The sequence below is a fragment of the Babylonia areolata genome, chromosome 21, assembly GCF_041734735.1.
Source record: "Babylonia areolata isolate BAREFJ2019XMU chromosome 21, ASM4173473v1, whole genome shotgun sequence".
Taxonomy (NCBI): Eukaryota; Metazoa; Mollusca; class Gastropoda; order Neogastropoda; family Buccinidae; genus Babylonia; species Babylonia areolata.
The window spans coordinates 11,753,117-11,760,616 of record NC_134896.1 but is presented as its reverse complement, the minus strand read 5'-3'; the positions used below and the strand labels follow the sequence as shown (position 1 = coordinate 11,760,616).

At 45.3% G+C, this 7,500-nt stretch overlaps 2 protein-coding genes across 3 annotated transcripts in view; both read right to left on the bottom strand.

Moving 5' to 3' along the window:
- Positions 1-7,500, bottom strand: part of LOC143296554 (uncharacterized) — a 57,974-nt gene that overhangs the window by 3,040 nt on the left and 47,434 nt on the right. The window lies entirely within an intron of this gene.
- The window catches only part of LOC143295949 (thyrostimulin alpha-2 subunit-like), a 169,990-nt gene that overhangs the window by 146,523 nt on the left and 15,967 nt on the right, over positions 1-7,500 (bottom strand). The window contains exon 1 of one of the 2 annotated variants that reach the window (XM_076607650.1): positions 2,223-2,374. The exons of the other annotated variant lie outside the window; for it this stretch is intronic. The gene's annotated coding sequence lies outside the window, so the exon portion shown is untranslated. Of the gene's footprint in view, positions 1-2,222; positions 2,375-7,500 lie in introns of those variants that run through there. 2 annotated transcript variants of the gene reach the window in all.

Genomic DNA, 7,500 nt, shown 5'->3' with positions numbered 1-7,500 from the left:
ATCTTCAATCACTGTTCCCCTGACATACCCCTATCTTCAATCACTGCTTTATCTGACTCATATCCCTATCTTCAATCACTGCTTCCCCTGACTATACCCCTGTCTTCAATCACCTGTTCCCCTGACATACCCTATCTTCAATCACTGTTCCCCTGACATACCCCTATCTTCAATCACTGCTTTATCTGACTCATATCCCTATCTTCAATCACTGCTTCATCTGACTCATATCCCTATCTTCAATCACTGTTCCCCTGACTCATACCCCTATCTTCAATCACTGTTCCCTTGACTCATACCCCTATCTTCAATCACTGTTCCCTTGACATACCCCTATCCTCAATCACTGTTCTCCTGACATACCCCTATCCTCAATCACTGTTCTCCTGACATACCCCTATCTTCAATCACTGTTCCCCTGACATACCCCTATCTTCAATCACTGTTCCCTTGACTCATACCCCTATCTTCAATCACTGTTCCCCTGACATACCCCTATCTTCAATCACTGTTCCCCTGACTCATACCCATATCTTCAATCACTGTTCCCTTGAGTCATACCTCTCTCTCTCTCTCTCTCTCTCTCTCTCTCTCTCTCTCTCTCTACCTCCCTCCCTCTCTCTCTGTCTGCCTCTCTGTCTCTGTCACTCCGTCTATCCTCTCTCTCTCTCTCTCTCTCTCTCTCTCTCTCTCTCTCTTTCTCTCTTTGCCTCATTGTCTCTGTCTCTGCCTGTCTCTCTCTTTCTCTGTCTGCCTCTCTGTCTCTGTCTGTGTCTACGTCGTGTATGTCTGTCTGTCGCTCTCTCTCTCTCTCTCTCTCTCTCTCCATCTATCTGCATCTGCCTCTCTGTCTCTGTCTCTTTGCCTCTCTCTCTCTCTCTCTCTCTCTCTCTCTCTCTCTCTCTCTCACTGTGTCTGGCTGTCGGTTGTTCAGTCAGTCGGTTGGATGGTCTCTGTCTCTTTGTATTTGTATTTGTATTTCTTTTTATCACAACAGATTTCTCTGTGTGAAATTCGGGCTGCTCTCCCCAGGGAGAGCGCGTCGCCATACTACAGCGCCACCCATTTTTTTGTATTTTTTTTCCTGTGTGCAGTTTTATTTGTTTTTCCTATCGAAGTGGATTTTTCTACAGAATTTTGCCAGGAACAACCCTTTTGTTGCCGTGGGTTCTTTTACGTGCGCTAAGTGCATGCTGCACACGGGACCTCGGTTTATCGTCTCATCCGAATGACTAGCGTCCAGACCACCACTCAAGGTCTAGTGGAGGGGGAGAAAATTTCGGGGGCTGTGCCGTGATTCGAACCAGCGCGCTCAGATTCTCTCGCTTCCTAGGCGGACGCGTTACCTCTAGGCCATCACTCCACTGTCTCTCTCTCTCTCTCTCTCTCTCTCTCTCTCTCTCTCTCTCTCTCTCTCTTTCTATCTCTCTCTCTGTGTCACACATACTTGTTTCTACACAGGTATCACTAATTTCCTTAAACACTTGTAATTCTCTATGCATGTCAAGACAGGGCGAAAGACTGTAACATAGCATTCGGATGGGATATCGAATTATAACACAGTTTCAATTTCAGTTTCAGTAGCTCAAGGAGGCGTCACTGCGTTCGGACAAATCCATATACGCTACACCACATCTACCAAGCAGATGCCTGACCAGCAGCGTAAACCAACGCGCTTAGTCAGGTCTTGAGAAATTTTTTTTTTTTAATAAATAAATAATAGATAAATACATAAAAAGAACTAATAATAATAATATGTATAAGGCGCAAAAACTTGATGAGGTCAACTATAAGCGTACAAAAAAAATGAAATAGAATAAATAAATAAATAAATAAATAAATATTTTTTTAATACAATTCAGCACAGGAAAAAGCTTTGTCAGTGTCTCAAGCAAGAGAGGCAGATAATTTATGCTGTTTCAAAATTGATACAGACCACCAAGTCCTTCACCACAAGAGAGCAGGCCAGCATTGATAAAGAAAGTAAGCAGAATCACAACACACACACACACACACACACACACACACACACACACACACACACACACACACACACACACACACACACACAAAACAACTGAGTACACAGGTGAAGTGGTTATAGGTGAATCAGAATCTCCAAAAATTTGGTGACTGGCGAATCGAGACGACACTGAAAATATACAGCTATCTGTCGTCCGTATCAGTTATCTACAGCTAAGGCAAAAGAAACACACACTCACCAAGAAGGCCTTCTCCAGGGAAACCCCAAAATCAAAATCAAAGGGTCGACTGCCTGGGGTTGGAGAGAACAAGACACAGCCGTACACGACACAGTCGAACTTTATAAACGAATGCGCGTGGAAATTCCGGGTACCAAAGATAACAAAGAACACACACACACACACACACACACACACACACACACACACACACACACATTCACTCACTCACTCACTCATTCGCACGCTCGCGGGCACACACACACACACACACACACACACACACACACAAGACACGCGCTCGCACATTTACCGGCCACCGGATCGAAGGGTTGCAGCTATTTATGTATAACTTGATGAATCCTTTCTCTCAGTGTGTGTGTGTGTGTTTGAATGTGTGTGTGTGTGTGTGTGTGTGTGTGTGTGTGTGTGTGTGTGTGTGTGTGTGTGTGTGTGTGTGTGAGTGTGTGTAGGAGTGAACGGGAATAGGGATCCGTGTGTCTGTGAGTAAGTGCGTGTACGAATTCAAAGTCACAGACTTTTCATGACGTGGGAGGTCAGAATCAAACGAAAATAGAATTATTCTGTCGAAGAAAGACAAATTGATCGTAATCATGACAGAAGGACTGGCAGGGGAGGCGGAGGGGTGGTGCACAATAACAGCAAAACGAAAGAAACAAAAAAACAAAGACATCATAAAAAAAAGAAAAAAAAAACAACAGCAGCTCTTCACCACCAGCCCCCTCTTCCTTCAACACCCTCCTCCTAGCTCCCTCCCCCCCCCCGCCCCCGCCCCCCGCCTTCCCCCCAACCCTTCTCACCACCTCTCCAGCCCCCCCACTCAAAAAAAAAAAAGAAAGAAAGAAGAAGAAATAGATATGCCCCACCTATCTATCTGCCAGGAGAAGAGAACAGAGACGGGAAGATAAGTGTACATATGCTCGAAAGAAGATTCGCGTTGACTTGTGCCTAAAAAAACACCCCGCCACACACACACACACAAATACATCTACAACACCCCCCCCCCTACCCCCACCCCCACCCCCCCACAACCCCCACTCCCCAACCCGCCACCCGAACTCCCGACACACACACACACACACACACACACACACACACACACACACACACACACACACACACACACATGAAAGAAAGAAAGAAAGACAAAACATCAAAAGAAACCCAACTCAGACCCACCGACACGAAAAGCACTCTCACACACGCACGCGTGCACTCAGTCACAGACACCCAACCACCCACGCGCTCGCGCGCGCTCACACACACACACACACACACACACACACACACACACACACACACACACACACACACACACGCTTTCTTCTCTTGGATACCTGTTACGACGACAAGACATTTCACATGAGACCAATGAACACCAACTTCACAGGCAATTGCACAGAGAGAGACAGAACGGGAAAGAGAGAGAAAGGATGAAAGAGAAGAAGAAGAAAAAAAAGAGACAGACAGACAGGCAGACAGATATACAGGCAGAAACAGTGTGACTGAAAGGCAGACAGAGAGACAGAGAGTTAGACACGGTCAAATGCAATAGACAGAACACTTTCTTTAACCCCACTGACTGCCGCTGCCAAGTATGGTCGTCAGTGAAGGGCTGTCACCTTACTGTGATAACACAGAGCTTACAGGTCAGGGTGTCAGTGAAGGGCTGTCACCTCACCGTGATGAGACTGAGATTACAGGTCAAGATGTCAGTGAAGGGCTTTCACCTCACTGTGATAAGACTGAGCTTACAGGTCAGGACGTCAGTGAAGGGCTGTCACCTCAATGAGATAAGACAGAGCTTACAGGTCAGGATGTCAGTAAAGGGCTGTCACCTCACTATGATAAGACAGAGCTTATAGGTCAGGATGTCAGTGAAGGGCTGTCACCTCACTATGATAAGACAGAACTTACAGGTCAGGATGTCAGTGAAGGGCTGTCACCTCACTATGATAAGACAGAACTTACAGGTCAGGATGTCAGTGAAGGGCTGTCACCTCACTGAGATGACCGAGACCGCAGGTCAGGATGTCAATCACACTCTTTATTTGGAGTTCTTCCCCTTGGGATGTATTATGTTACTTTTGCTCAGCAAAGCCCATTTGATACGTATGATTATTCTTATTGTGCTTATACTCCAGCCGACCGCACAGGGCCATATCAGAACTGTCAAACCATACACATGCTCAACCGCGTCAACACAAAACTGTCACATTTACAAAAACAAAAAACACTTGGACAAACCTACAAAACACAGTTCCTGACACAATATCCCAACCATTTAGCTCCTTATGGCAAATAAGACTTGGTCATGCTGAGGACGCCAGCTATTCCGCTTAATTTATCATCCCCAGATTACAAAAAGTAGTAAAAAAAAAGGGGGGGGGGAAACAATACTTCAAAGCCAAACAAAAAATACATAAAAAGACCATATAGGCAAATAACACTGCAGAATGGGTAGCTAGTGCCCTTCCCTGTGTTTACATCTCACTACCTAATCGCCAGAGCAAAACAGCACAGATAGTACATCATAGACTGCGGAAAAGAGGGAAAAAAAAGGGTCAAGGCTTGCTGGAAAAAAGAAAGGGGAATGGACTGGGAAGGCAAAAAAAGGTGACAACAGTGAAGATAGAAAAAAGGCAGAAACAAAGAGACTGACAGAAAAGAGTAAATTTCTAGCACATATTTTCCAGAGGGCGGGGATGCTATTTATACTGAAAGACTCCCGGCATCCCCACGGGGGGTTGACACGTATGATAGTCAGCCGTGTCCGACTATGACCTGCAGAGCAGCAGAGGAAGCAACTGCTGTCCCAACTATCTGAGCTAGAATTTGAGTATCGTGGCTAGTGCTTTGCCCAAGTAGCATCACCACTGTCTCGGCCTAGATGGTTTCAGGACAGTCGGTGTAAGGATGGTTCCCATGAGCCAACTAGCCCCCAAGGCTGCAGCACTAAGAGCCAGTGTAATCTTGCCTCCCAGGTTGAGAGTCCTAGTCCTTCACAAAAGACTAAGCTGTAAATGACTTCCCATTGGAATGGAGAAACCATTGATCACACAGCTCCACTTTGCTGTTGGCCCAGCTGTAAGCAAAACCTATTACATAACTTAAAAAAAAAACAGCACAAAAAGTAGGGATCGCAGTTAAACCCGAAGCCACGCTGATATTTGACTACGGTTCAGTAGTCAAGGGGTTAAAAATGAAGACAAGAAATAGGACGCTATAAGTGCAAACGGAAGATGAAGACATTTAATCATCAGATAACCGCGATGCTTAGAAACCGAAAAAGGCGAAGTGCAGCAAGGCGAACGGTGGTAATTCACAGTTATTTACCTTGTAATCTGAACCCCCCCCTCTCCCCCATCCTCCCTCCCCCCCACCCCCAATGGGTTGGCGGGAACACAACACGAACCAGACTGGAGACATGCCCCCACCCCCACCCCTTCCCTCCCGTTCCATCACCCCCCATACATCTTCTTCTTGTGTAAAGGGCTCTCAAGGCCTGACTACAGCGTTCGGTTTATGCGAGGTTCAGGCAAGTTGTTTTTCGTTCATTTTGTTGTTGTTGTTGTTGTTTGTTTTTGTTCAACACAGAGTTGGTGCAGCGTGTATAACAGATGAGTCCGCAGCACACTTTGACACCTCCTTGAAACAGAAACTTCTTCTTCCTCCTCGTTCGCCTCCCATTAGATGAGCAGCCCGGTGTCCTCGATGAAGGCTGCCGTCCGTCGCAGCTCCTCGAGGGTGCCGTAAAACAGAAACTGAAAATGTGAGTGTTCTGGGATTTGAATTGCTTCGTTACCTTTTGGAGAGACAGGGAGAGGGGGAAGGAGGGGTTGGGGGATTTTGGGGGGGGGGGGGCGAGCATTCTGTGGTCATGATAAATTCAATCGCACTGCAAAACAACAGACAAAGAAATAAACGGTCATAAATGTTAGAAGTAAGTGCGACTGATGTGCTGAGATTGATGTTTTTGTCTCTCCGTGTGGGGCTTCAGTCTTGTCAGTGCTGTTGCAGTCTGCGAAGCTCTTGCCAGTATTTCAGTCTTGGACCCCCTTCACTAATGATGGCACCAAGACGCTTGATTGCTTAAAACTGATTCATTTTTTTCAGCTGTTGAGCATTGACGTTGATCTTGGTCTTGATTAGGTCTTCTGCTGTTTGTCATGAGGTTCGTCATCTCGGCGTTGATCTCCATTCCGTACTTGACTAATGTTTCGTCCAAGTGGTTCACCAGTTTTTTTGCTTGTCCTTCCTCACTGCCTGCCAAGCCCATCAGTTATCATCTTTCCAGCATGGGCATCAGTAAGTATACATTCCATAAAGTTGTTGAAGAGTGTAGGAGATAGAAGACAGCCTTGCCGGACCTCATTTCACGTGCAGAACCAGTCGCCGACAGTTCCTATGAATTCGTGTAATCACCAAAACCAAATCCATATTTTTTTTATTATTATTATCATTATATTGTTGTTGTTGTTATCCTAAAGTACAGAAACTGGACCAGGTGCAGTATCACAACATTGACAAAATATTCAACATGGAAACATGGTTGTAAAAAAAAAAAAAAAAAAAAAAACATATATAGATATCATGACGATGATACCAATGTGAAAACATTGCATACATCGTTTCACACATACACTCCACAAATTGCATGTAATTACATCTTAACTGTAAAAACAGAAAGATTTTTTTTCTTCAATTGTATTTCAAATTTACCAACATACTTTATTGCATTGTCACGAATACAGAATAATCCCATGTACATATGTTTAAAAACTGAAACAGTAATTGCTGCGAACCTTTTCACACACACTGCTTCCCGTCCCCCCCCCCACCCCCACCCCCCCCCCACCCACACACACCCCTCTCTCTCTCTCTCTCTCTCTCTCTCTCTCTCTCTTTCTCTGTCTCCCTCTCTCTTTATTGACCCATATAGCCAAACTTTCCACACAAAGTTTCAGGAGACCCCGTCCACAACACTGTCTACTGACAGACAGAGAGACAGACAGACTAACAACTAACAGACGGACAGACAAACAAACAAACAAGAGAGAGACAGACGGGCGGACATCAAGACAAACCGGAGAGATAAAAACGTAACCTCCCAAAGCAGGGATAATCACGTAGAATCCATACGGTGTTTGCTCTTTGTTTTTTGTTGGTTTTTTTTGTTTTTTTTTCTTTCCAATCATTTCGCGTTGTTAATAACCCATCAGCTTTAAGAGCTACGCGGTGGCTTTTTCTCACAGCAAACCCAATAAATGACGCCGCC